General features: G+C 31.7%; 1 long non-coding RNA gene across 1 annotated transcript in view; it reads right to left on the reverse strand.

The window, feature by feature from the left end:
* Positions 1-751: 751 nt before the first annotated feature.
* The window catches only part of LOC111640809, a 12781-nt gene continuing 2085 nt past the window's right edge, over positions 752-11447 (reverse strand). Inside the window, exon 4 of the long non-coding RNA XR_002759319.1 lies at positions 752-1383. This is a non-coding gene — a long non-coding RNA (uncharacterized LOC111640809). The remainder of the gene's footprint in view (positions 1384-11447) is intronic.

Genomic DNA, 11447 nt, shown 5'->3' on the forward strand with positions numbered 1-11447 from the left:
TATCCACTGATGAGGAGTGATTTAGCAAAATGCATTTGGATACAGGAGAAAAAATATAATATATTATTAAAATTGTTAACTGTCTAGTCGTAAATCCCTCGAAGTCGGTGCGGATTGAATGTTCCATACTCGAAAGAATTTTTTTTTTTAATTTTAAATTTCTAAAATTATTCTTATAAAATTAATTGTATACTTATAACCGATCCCATTGCTTATCATTATTTTTATTTTTTAAAATCTAAAGCTTCAATTAATTGAACTGTTTTTTCAACTCCATACAATGGTTTCCCACTTAACATACCTTGTATATAGGAGTGATTTAGTTCCTAAAATGATACATAAATAAGGTAGCCTATACACTGTGTCGTTTGCGAGATAGTGCAATAATTGACAAGCAGAGTAGAGCCACTATTAGAATTAAAGATAAATTGATTCTTTTCTCAAATTGTTTTTTTAGAAGAAATTTTTAATACTTTTCTTAAATCTGATAAAGTTTGAATATTTTCTTAAAATAACCGTTATTCTCTATCATTTGGATTGACTTGATGTTTCGTTTTGTTAATTTTTTATCCATTAGCCATTGGCCAAACTGTAGGAAAAGTGTTGAGTTTATAAAAAGTAACTTAATTAAACTAACATAAATGTGAGATAAGCGGGGGTACAAACTGGGGTAGCGCTTAATCAGCACAAAATCGCAAGATTCGATCTCTAAATTTTTAAGGAGGGCTTTTATAAATGCAGAGATGAAAAGTGATTTTAAGATAAAAATCCTGACAAAAAGAAAAGTTGGACACTAGTTAAACAATTTTCTCGCGGTTAATTCGTTAATACGGAGAGGATGAGATCTTCTGATTCAGATATAAATGACACCTTTCTGAAACATAAAAATATCGAATATTTAATAAAACAAGATAAAATATACAAATTGGACTTTCAACATATTAATATGGATATCACGGAGAGAGATTACACTTCTATTCAAAAATCATACTACCTCATAAATTCTGTATTCTTCTGTATTCTTTCTATTCGGATCGATGTGAATGTTCTTTATTTCTCTAGTTCTCTTTTAAGTTCTCATTATTGACCCTCGTAAATCTTAGGCGGCACTTCATAAAACATTTTCTTCACTGGGGAACATAGAGACAAACTTTTTATGAACTTCGGGAGTTGGCTATGGAGAGAGAGTATGGCATACGTCTTCTTGTAGAATTTTTGGCGTACTCCCCGAGCAAAACCAAAAGAATCCTCTTTTTCGATGTTTTCTCCAATGGGAATATTGTATTCTTTCCACGTGATTAGGATGAGTGTGGATTTACAGAGGGGTGACTGTTAGTTGTGTGACTCAGAATTTGGAAGATAAGGGAAGAACGAAAGGATGAACTTCCGTTGAAAAAGAAGAGAGTTTTACTAGTTTACTTCGTTTTTAACTTAAAAATTTTCTATTAAAATCAGAAATATTATTTCAAAAAATTAGTGATTTGATATAAAATTTCAATTACTAAAGGGGGGGTGTTCAAAATCTCACATAAATATTACACCTAAAAAAGGCATTTAATAATTTCATTCGTTACTAGACCACCACCACCTGGAACAACGTTGGATTATGGTTTATTAATGTCTGGAAAGATGGTAGTGGGGAAGTCAGACTCATTATTGAAATTCTCCAAATTAAACCAAAGACAAATTTATTTTAATAGTATATATATATATTTTAATCTGGTAAAGAATGCACACCTTGGATAACTAATCACACCATATACTACAGAAGGATTAAATAAAATGTGCAATGCCTTATGGCTTCAACATGGCTGTATTTTGAAATTCAGTTTAACTTAAAAGTGCTCAGCAAATATGTGCTTTAATGTTAACTTAAAGCGCCATTATTGGCACAAAACAAAACAGCATGCGTTTAGAGTAAAACCTATTTAGAGAAAAATTGCATTGCACGCATCATTTATAAAAAGAATATGTGAACTAAAAATTTACAATTTATTAAAATGCTCTAAAACATAGTATATATAAATTATACAAAACTATAATTATTTTCAATAAAGATTAAAACAATGGAATCGGTGATATTTCTAATTTTTTTTTATGTCTAAAAATTTTTTTTCATGTCTAAAAATAATTTTTATTTTTAGAATTTACAAAAAAAATTCTAAAAATAAAAAATTATTCTCAGATTAAAAGTACGAGTTAAAACTATTCTTTTATAACCGATTTCGGGCGATTTATACTAGCGAGCAAATGATTAGCAAATAGATACTTTACTTCAACCAAAACCAAAACCTTTTTGTTTATTAGATTAAAAACTTCCAAATGCATTTCACTATTACAACCTCATCAGGGGACAATTGGACAACATTACTATTTATAAATTAATAGAATGTAAAAAACCATATAAATAGTAATGTTTATGTAAAAATTCCTTATATAGCCTATATAAATCATTATGAACGATATAAACCGGCTTTTAAGAAGTATGTGTAGTGGTCAAGCAGAAAAATAAATTGTCGAATGTGGTTAATGTTATAAACTTCGAAAAACAAAACATGATAAAAAATCAACTCGATGTCGCAAGAGTGGTTTGTAAACTGGCATGTACTTGTTTACAAGCGAAGTCATACATTGGAGAATCGGCAAGAAAGCTTGAGACACGCCTAAAAGAACACGAGGCTGCAATTCGTCTAAAAAGACAGGAGTCACGTTGGTACCAACACTGTAATAATTATCATTGTAAAATTAACAGGAATAATGTAAAAATATTGTATAAAGTAGAAAACTGTTTTAAAAAAAGGGTAACAGAACATTTTTGTATTGCTGAATATGTAATTTTGATAAACCAGAATGTCGGTATGAACGTAGATGCATGCTGGGAAAGAATTACCAGTATAAAATGAACTGATTGGTTGTTGTCCAATTGTCCACTGACGAGGCTGTAATAGCAAAATGCATTTGGAAGTTTTGAATCTAATAAACAAGATTTTGGTTTTGGTTGAAGTATAGTACAGTATCTATTTGCTAATCATTTGCTCGCTAGTATAAATCGCTCGAAATCGGTTATAAAAGAGTAGTTTTTACTCGTACTTTTATTCTGAGAATAATTTTTATTTTTAGAATTTACAAAAAAATTTTTTGATACAAAACTAATGTAGTGGTTTATACTTTTAGAGCACGTTCTGCATTTTGCAGTGCAGCTGAAACACTGCGAAAGGAAATTATATCGAATCCGATTAAAATACATTTTGAAGGCTTAGGACAATTTGGAAATAAAGGTGAGAATAATTTCAAGAATTTAAAATTATTATTTTATTCTTGCACTATTTGCAATTATAAATTAACATTTGATAGTTTAGAAATACTGCACAATGGTATCCTATTGCCAAAAGAAAAATAAACGTTGTTTTGATATTATCATCATTAATGCATTTTCATGACACCATAGATGAAGCAACCGGAGAATCACAAAAGACAGAAATGGCAACATTTTACATGACGAAATAGGAGTTGACCTTTTAGACCAACTATGTCAAAAAGGAAAAAAAAACAATGTGTTGCGAAGTACAAGGAGCTGGCCTATGGTCATGTTTTATAATTTATTGAATATTGTAACAATTAACGCTTTCTGTATTTACAAATATCACAAATTTGCATCGAACGAAAAAAAAGCTAAAAGATCAGATTGCTTAGAAAATTTATGCTGGCAACTCAAAGTACAAATTAGAAAGCAGATGTAGCGCGAAAAACCTGCCTTTACAGTTGAGAAACAGAGCAGATGTGCTTCTTTCTAAACATAATATTAACACGGGAAGAATCGAGAACGATACAAAGTCGGAATGATTTTCCTTGAACTGAGTTCCGAGAACAATAAACGAAAGTAATTAGAATAAGTTACAGACACTGCTTCTAATTGTCCTTCTAAGGGATGGTTAATACTACAGGAATTAGAAATACCGAGCAGACACGTCAGCCAATTTGTATTCATATATTGGATTAGTTACCGAATAGTATGTAGGCCTATATTTTGTGGTAGTTTTCGTGCAATAATAGTATTTTACAAATTTTAGGATTGAAAGCATTATTTTCGATATGAAAGAGGAGAAAATGCACAGAAAACTAGGAAAAAATTGGTAGAATTATTTTATTAGATTACTAAAATGATTGGTTCCACAGATTCTTAAGAAACAGGCTTAAAGTTAAACGTTGTCAAGAAATAATAAAGTATGTATCATTTCCGTATATAAAAGGTATTTATGAAAAATATAACAACTTTTTTAATAAAAAATTAATTAGATTGGCTCCGTCCTTAAATAATAGGTTATCAAATATGATGATCATAAGAAGTAATGGAAAATATTTATTAGAAGAAGAAGGTGTTGTTTATCGGATAGAATGCAACAACCCTGTAACAACCCTAGTTTTTACGTTGGTGAAACAAATCGAAGATTAAAGATTAGACTGTCGGAACATTTTGCTGCTGTAAGATTAAAAATGAGTAATTCTCCTGTCTTCCAACATTGTAATAGTAATAATTGTCAGATAAATATTAATAAATTAAAAATAATTTTTAATGAAAAAAATAATGTAAGGTGAAAGAACACTTCGCTATAATTATGCAGAACAACAATGTAAATTTAAATACAGGAATGTTAACAGCGGAATGCTGGGAATTTTTTGTTAACCATATAAGTGGCTCTTCAATGAGTTGACTGTTAGAACGTAAATCGTGTGCTGTAAGCCCCACTGAAGAGGCCGTAGGCGAAATTCATTTGGGAAGCTTGTTAGTAATAATGTAAATAAAAGTTTTTTCTCTGCAAATTATTTTCTTTTTTATCCTTTTTTAACTCATTTTTTTAAAGTTTTATAGTCATTATTAACTTGATTTTTTAAAGAATTGAAGTTATATATTAGTCTAAAAGTCAAAAGGGAAAGAAAAATATTTTAAAATTTTTCGTAATTTTACATTTATGTAAGAAGAAAACAAAAGAGAAAATTTCTGACTCCATCGAATTTTTATAATCTTTTTTGGAATATCTTATTAGAAAATAGTATATGATATTTACAGATGTTTGTTTATTCTTAAGTTCCTCATCACCACAATGTAAATGTCCATAATTCTTCAGTGATGCTTAATTTATTCCTACTCAGAGTATTTTTTATTTAATAATAGTTATAGAATTATATTGAAAGGATACATAAAGAAGTAAAAGTAACTTCTAACTAAATTTGAAATCGTATTAATGGTAAAATTTAGTACTTTAAAAGTCTTAAAGATTGGTTACGGAGATGCTATGGTATTTTTAAAACTTGGATACTTTTTGGCTTTTATGCAAAAATTTGCAAAGCATATTAAATTTATAATTCTCTGAGAGAGTGTTTACGAAAAGTCGAAAAAACTTCAAAAATAAATGAGCTTAAATACAAGTAATTAATATAATTTATAGTATCCTGATTATTTCAATTGAAATATCAATTAAACAGTAAAGTTTGTGTTTGTTAAATAAAAACAGGCCAAAAACCCCACCTTTCTAAGATTAAACTGCTAGAAATTAAAATCATTTTGTTCAGTTTTAAATTTTAAAAGAAAATACAGGAGTGATTCACTTGATACTGAACACTTGTATTCATTTCATGCGAAAATATTGTACATATTAGCATGAATGGAACTTCTTTTAGAGGTTTTTATTACACGTTATTTCAAACGTCAATATGCCACCAGATGGTATGAATAGCATGAATTAATTTAAAATAAAAATATTTTGTAAATAATATTTTTTATTTTAAATTTCCGTGTTTATTTTTATAGATACTCAAGGTACCAGAACCTAGAGATTTCAAAGACTATGGATTTCCTTTACGGTCTTCGGCAACTGGCGAAACGTATTATAACGTTTCACGCATGGAAAGTTATACGGGAGGACGTAAATAAACGATTATGCCTTCGTTGTCACAGGTATTTTAAATGGACGATCCGAAGGACATTTGCGTGTACTATCTCAAAAAACTAGTTCCTGTCCATGCAGAGAATAACTATAAAATATATGACTGTTGCAAGAAGGAAGAAATCAGCATTGGGCGCACCTTCGATAGCTATCACATATCCACATCAAAATTCAGACTCACGGATGTTTTCTTTTTTACAGAAGAGTGCAATTTTTTAGCAAAAAACATCGTAATATTGGACACAGAAATGTGCTATACAAAATTTACGATAAGTATCAATAAGATCATCCTTATGTAGTTCGATGGTAGAGACGAGACGTACATGTTGTCAGAGTCTCCTATACTCGGGCATAACAAGAAATACAGGGAAATGATTGGAAAATTATTAGTGCCATTTGCAGAAATGACAGACAGTCTTTGTTAAATTTTATTAACAAAGACACAATAATCATCAGATACAGATTAGAAAACGATCTGAAGCTCTGTTTGATCCATTAGAAAATTGTGGACACGTCTATTATATTTCCAGATCTACGTGGATTTTTGTATCGATCATCTTTAAAATCTTTAGTGTTGGAACATTTGGGTAGAATCATCCAGACCTCTAAACACGATATTGTAGAAGATTGCAGGGCGTGTCTGGATCTGATTCTACAAATGGTACCAAACGTTTCAATGAAAATTCTAAGACACCGATTGTTGATCCTTAAACAGTTGAAATTTAAGAATGAAAAATTACGTTTGTTTTCCTGTAAATTATTGTGTACATAAAAACGAACTCAAAACAGAGTTATTTATTTCTTGTGTGATGTCGATTGTTGTATAGTGTTATACTACCGTAATTGCTATGGTGTAATGCTTCAATGTTGAACGTATTGAAACTTGAAACTATCAATTAATCTGCATTTCAATAAGACAACACTAAATATGACAGTTTTCATATTGTAGTGTTAAACAGCTGTTAAATTAGCAAAGTTATAAATTTGAATTGTATTGAAGCGTAATTAAGCACAGTTAAAGTTTTCATATGAGATATCCCATTATTAAGTATTTGATCCTGCCCAGCCAAATGACACTACAGAATACTGAGAGTATTCTAATCATATGTAGTTGGGCATCCAGTAGCCACTGAGATGTCTTAACATTTAAAATCAGACAGAGTGGAATGCTCAGGCTATGGCAGTAAAATCCAATGGGGACCAGCCATTCTCGCTCTCGAGGCCAACGCTCTAACGTCTACATACAGTTTAGTACAGCTTTAAGCTGTTTGATATGCACTCATCCAAGAACTAAGTAATGCTTAACTTGTCCGGCACGGGACCACGCAGCTTTGAGCTGAGCTATATAGATCTATTGACCTCTTTACTATGTTTCATCAAATCCTTTTAGTCTCGTAAGCATTGCGCTTCTGTTACGGACCAGGTAAGTTTTATCCTAACCCAATCCTACCCCTAAAATAGCCTTACCTACATTGTCCATGTAATTGCGGTCCCAAAGGTCCCCACATTTACTTTGAATGGTTGAAGGAACTGTTAGTTAGTCTTGCCGAGTTTAGAGACAGAGCGTTAGTTCGGAGATTTACAATTGTTTGTTCTATCAATTCCTTTTCGTTTTAGGCAACATCAGTCGGTTACCAGCCATTTGTCAGTATGAGACTGGACTATGGTCATTTTTCTCAGGTAAGAGGGGCAGCTGGCACTCAGAAGTGGTTTGCCTCCAGCTGAAAACCAAAAACTTACTGTTGGCTTTGCAACAGTTGCTACATTTCAGCAGCGTCGTTTTGCATTCTTTTTGAGAGTGCGCCATCGAATAGCGATTACAAGTCTGGGCCTCCTCCCTGCAGTCATGGGCGAGGTGCCCGAACTCTTAGCACCGAATTAGGGCAATACGTTCCCTGAACAGTTCCTTCTCCACTCAACATGCACCATGCCCCTTTCAAGGAGCCTTTTGAATAGGGGAGCCGTTACCTCACATACCCAGTTGAGGAAGTTCCCTTTCCCTTGTGTATTTGTCTCTTTAATCCGATTTTCAGTTCGGTAGACTATCATATACAGCATTCAGGTTATGAACTTCTTTTATTGGTTTGTTATATGCATTTCGGACTCAATTGTAATTTAAGTCCTTCTTCAGTACAAACTCAGATTCTGTTTTCTAAAAACCTCGGTGTATAATTGGCAACGTTGGAAAAGATTAAAAATACAGCCATTTAAAAAACACTTCAACTACATATTCACATTAATACGTTGCACACTTTACAAATGTTCATAAAAACCTTTACAATTACAACTTTTTTAAAGAAAAATTCGTATGCTCTTTATTGAAATGTTGCAGCGATAATGAACGTTTTTTCCGGTTAATAACACGTGGTAATTACTATTAACACACTTAAGAGGATACATTCACACTTTTACAATATATTTCACTTTAGTATTTTTTGTCACTTTAGTATTTTAGGGTTTGTAATGTCTGGTGACAAAAAATACTAAAGTGAAATATATTGTAAAAGTGTGAATGTATCCTCTTAAGTGTGTTAATAGTAATTACCACGTGTTATTAACCGGAAAAAACGTTCATTATCGCTGCAACATTTCAATAAAGAGCATACGAATTTTTCTTTAAAAAAGTTGTAATTGTAAAGGTTTTTATGAACATTTGTAAAGTGTGCAACGTATTAATGTGAATATGTAGTTGAAGTGTTTTTTAAATGGCTGTATTTTTAATCTTTTCCAACGTTGCCAATTATACACCGAGGTTTTTAGAAAACAGAATCTGAGTTTGTACTGAAGAAGGACTTAAATTACAATTGAGTCCGAAATGCATATAACAAACCAATAAAAGAAGTTCATAACCTGAATGCTGTATATGATAGTCTACCGAACTGAAAATCGGATTAAAGAGACAAATACACAACGAAAATAGCAGCAGCCATAAGTGATTTTCCCTTTCCCTTTGAAAGAAAACTTGGGCTTGAGGCCGTCAGCCTTCATGCTCAAGTTGTTTGGGCAGAGATGTCCTCCGCTAGTTTGTCTATCCTCTTGATCATCGTAAATTGTAACACCAGGACATCGCTTCTTTGGCAGTCGACAAACAACCTTCAGTGCCTTACTTTTTGTCAATTCCTTTTGAAATTCTTAGATGTCCCTTTGGGATGCAACCTCAATAAGGACTCCATTTCTCCTTATCCAACAGATGTTTTTCACCTCTACTTTAACTTGGCAGGGCTGATATTATTTTTCTATGCAGTCATAGAAAAACCGCGTCGCTACTCTACTGAGGTACACTAGGAGAATGTCCTCTGTCAATGGTAGAGTAGTCTTCCATTTTGGTTTTGGGAATCCACTCGCAACATTTCAATATTTCACATTTTTAACAGTTACGAGACTTTTGGTCTCTGCTCGACTGGGATTGGACTGAGACTTGGACCATCTTTCTTTCTCTCAGGACTCTGTAAACTTAGAGCTCTCTGCACAGAAGTCACTCGTCTCAGCACTAAAGAGGTCATCTTTTGAAAAAAGTGCTGAATGGCAGAACCTACTGTCTCTTGACAGCGGTTGTCGGTCTTACCTAGCAGAGAGGCCAGCGCCTACGAGATGACCTCTATCTCCTTGCTCATGTCATGTCTCGAGCATGTCGTCATAAAGTTAAATAAGAAAGAAGGGTTTGAGGCTACTACTAACCTTCCACGGGTGCTTCAATATGAAAAGATAATGACAACAATTTAACCTATACAGATAAAGATATTGCTGAAACTTATATCTGTATATAATGTAATAATGCATCAAATTTAGGAGTTACCTATCGTATGTTGTTAGATTCTTCTATGGTAAATCAGTTAAATTTCTTTATTTATTGGAATATTTTTAAAATAATCTTTGCGTTGGCAGGGAAAAAAATGAATAAATCTGCTGTAAGTCTTTGATAGAAATACTTTATTTTATGATCAATCCCTGATGACATTCAAGTATAAGGTTAGAATAGACATGTCTAAAAATTGATGACAGAAGGAAACAGCTAGTTTAAAATGGGCTTAAAATTGATTACATCATATTTGAATGGACCCGTATATATATATATATATATATATATATATATACACACACTTACTTAACTGATATTTTTACTAATTCATCCCCTATATAACAATGCTGTACGGTAGTTTTGTGATAAATCATTCGATTTATGCTTTTGTATATATCTGTCATATATAAATAATAACAACTGAAAGCCCGAGAAATATACAATAAATCACCAAATGATCGTCTTAATATCGGCCTAACGTCTACCTCTAATGTCAAATTACTTTATACTAATCATTTAATTAGCCATATTATAACCTGATATTAAGGCGATAGTTTGGTGATTTATTGTATATCTGTCATTACAAATAATTTGATTTGAAATAATTAGCAAAGTAAATTGCAAATAAACATTATCGTTTCTGAAATAAATGGCAGACACTCGCTTGTCATTCAACGAACACCGATCACAGCTCACTAGCAAAGCAGAGAAAAAGCATAAGAACTGATATAACCCTACTACAATCCCACCTTTCTTACCAAACAATACCGAGATTATATAGGCATATAAACATACATAAGGCAATTATAATGCCATCATTCTGTACTCGTGGCTAACTGCACAGTTCGACCAACTCGGCTTAAAACTACTATTGGTAAACACTGTAATAAACCAGAAAATGCCGCCAGAAATTATCCAGAAACAGTTCTAATGTTATCCTACACATGGCCACAAATATAATGATATTTTAAAGTATAAAATTTTTTTTCATCAAAATGATGTTACTATTTTTAAAATAAACTTTATATTAAGAAGAACTTAAACTTTAAAAATACTACTAAGTTATTAAATAATCGCCTAAAACAAAATGAACTTGCTGCTCAAAAGTACGAGACATTCAACTGCCAACAACTTATATTGCATAAATCGATAATTTAGACAAGGACACAATATACTTCTGTTGTTAGTATCTAAATCAAATGGAAAAGACAAAATAGTATAACTTATATAACAAATATTCAGATAGCAATTATCCTGTAGAATTACCACATAATCGAGAAAAAATCTCTTATTCATCCAATAAAATACATTAAAATCATATTATAGATCCGAGTATGTTTATTTAACAGAATGTATAAGGAAGAGTCAGACAATAATTCATGAATGTTTAAAACCGAACACAAACTGAAATTCAAACTTACGGCCATGTTCTGTACGTTAAATTAAAGAATAAAAAATTTCCAGCTCACATCTAACTCGAAAAAATCAAATTACGAGTTATCTATCTTTCATATTCATATAAATAACTATAATTTCTTAACTCTATACAGAGCCGTAAGTATGGTATGGCCAATGTGGCCCTCACCATAGACGCCGATTTAATAAAGGCGTCAACGAGAAGGTTTCGGAATAATATGTATTGGAAATTAACAACACAAAAATAAAAACAATAAAATATTTTTATATCTTTCGTATATTGACCT

This window comes from Centruroides sculpturatus, unplaced genomic scaffold (assembly GCF_000671375.1).
Source record: "Centruroides sculpturatus isolate CEXI.00-Female unplaced genomic scaffold, Cexi_2.0 scaffold1372, whole genome shotgun sequence".
NCBI lineage: Eukaryota > Metazoa > Arthropoda > Arachnida > Scorpiones > Buthidae > Centruroides > Centruroides sculpturatus.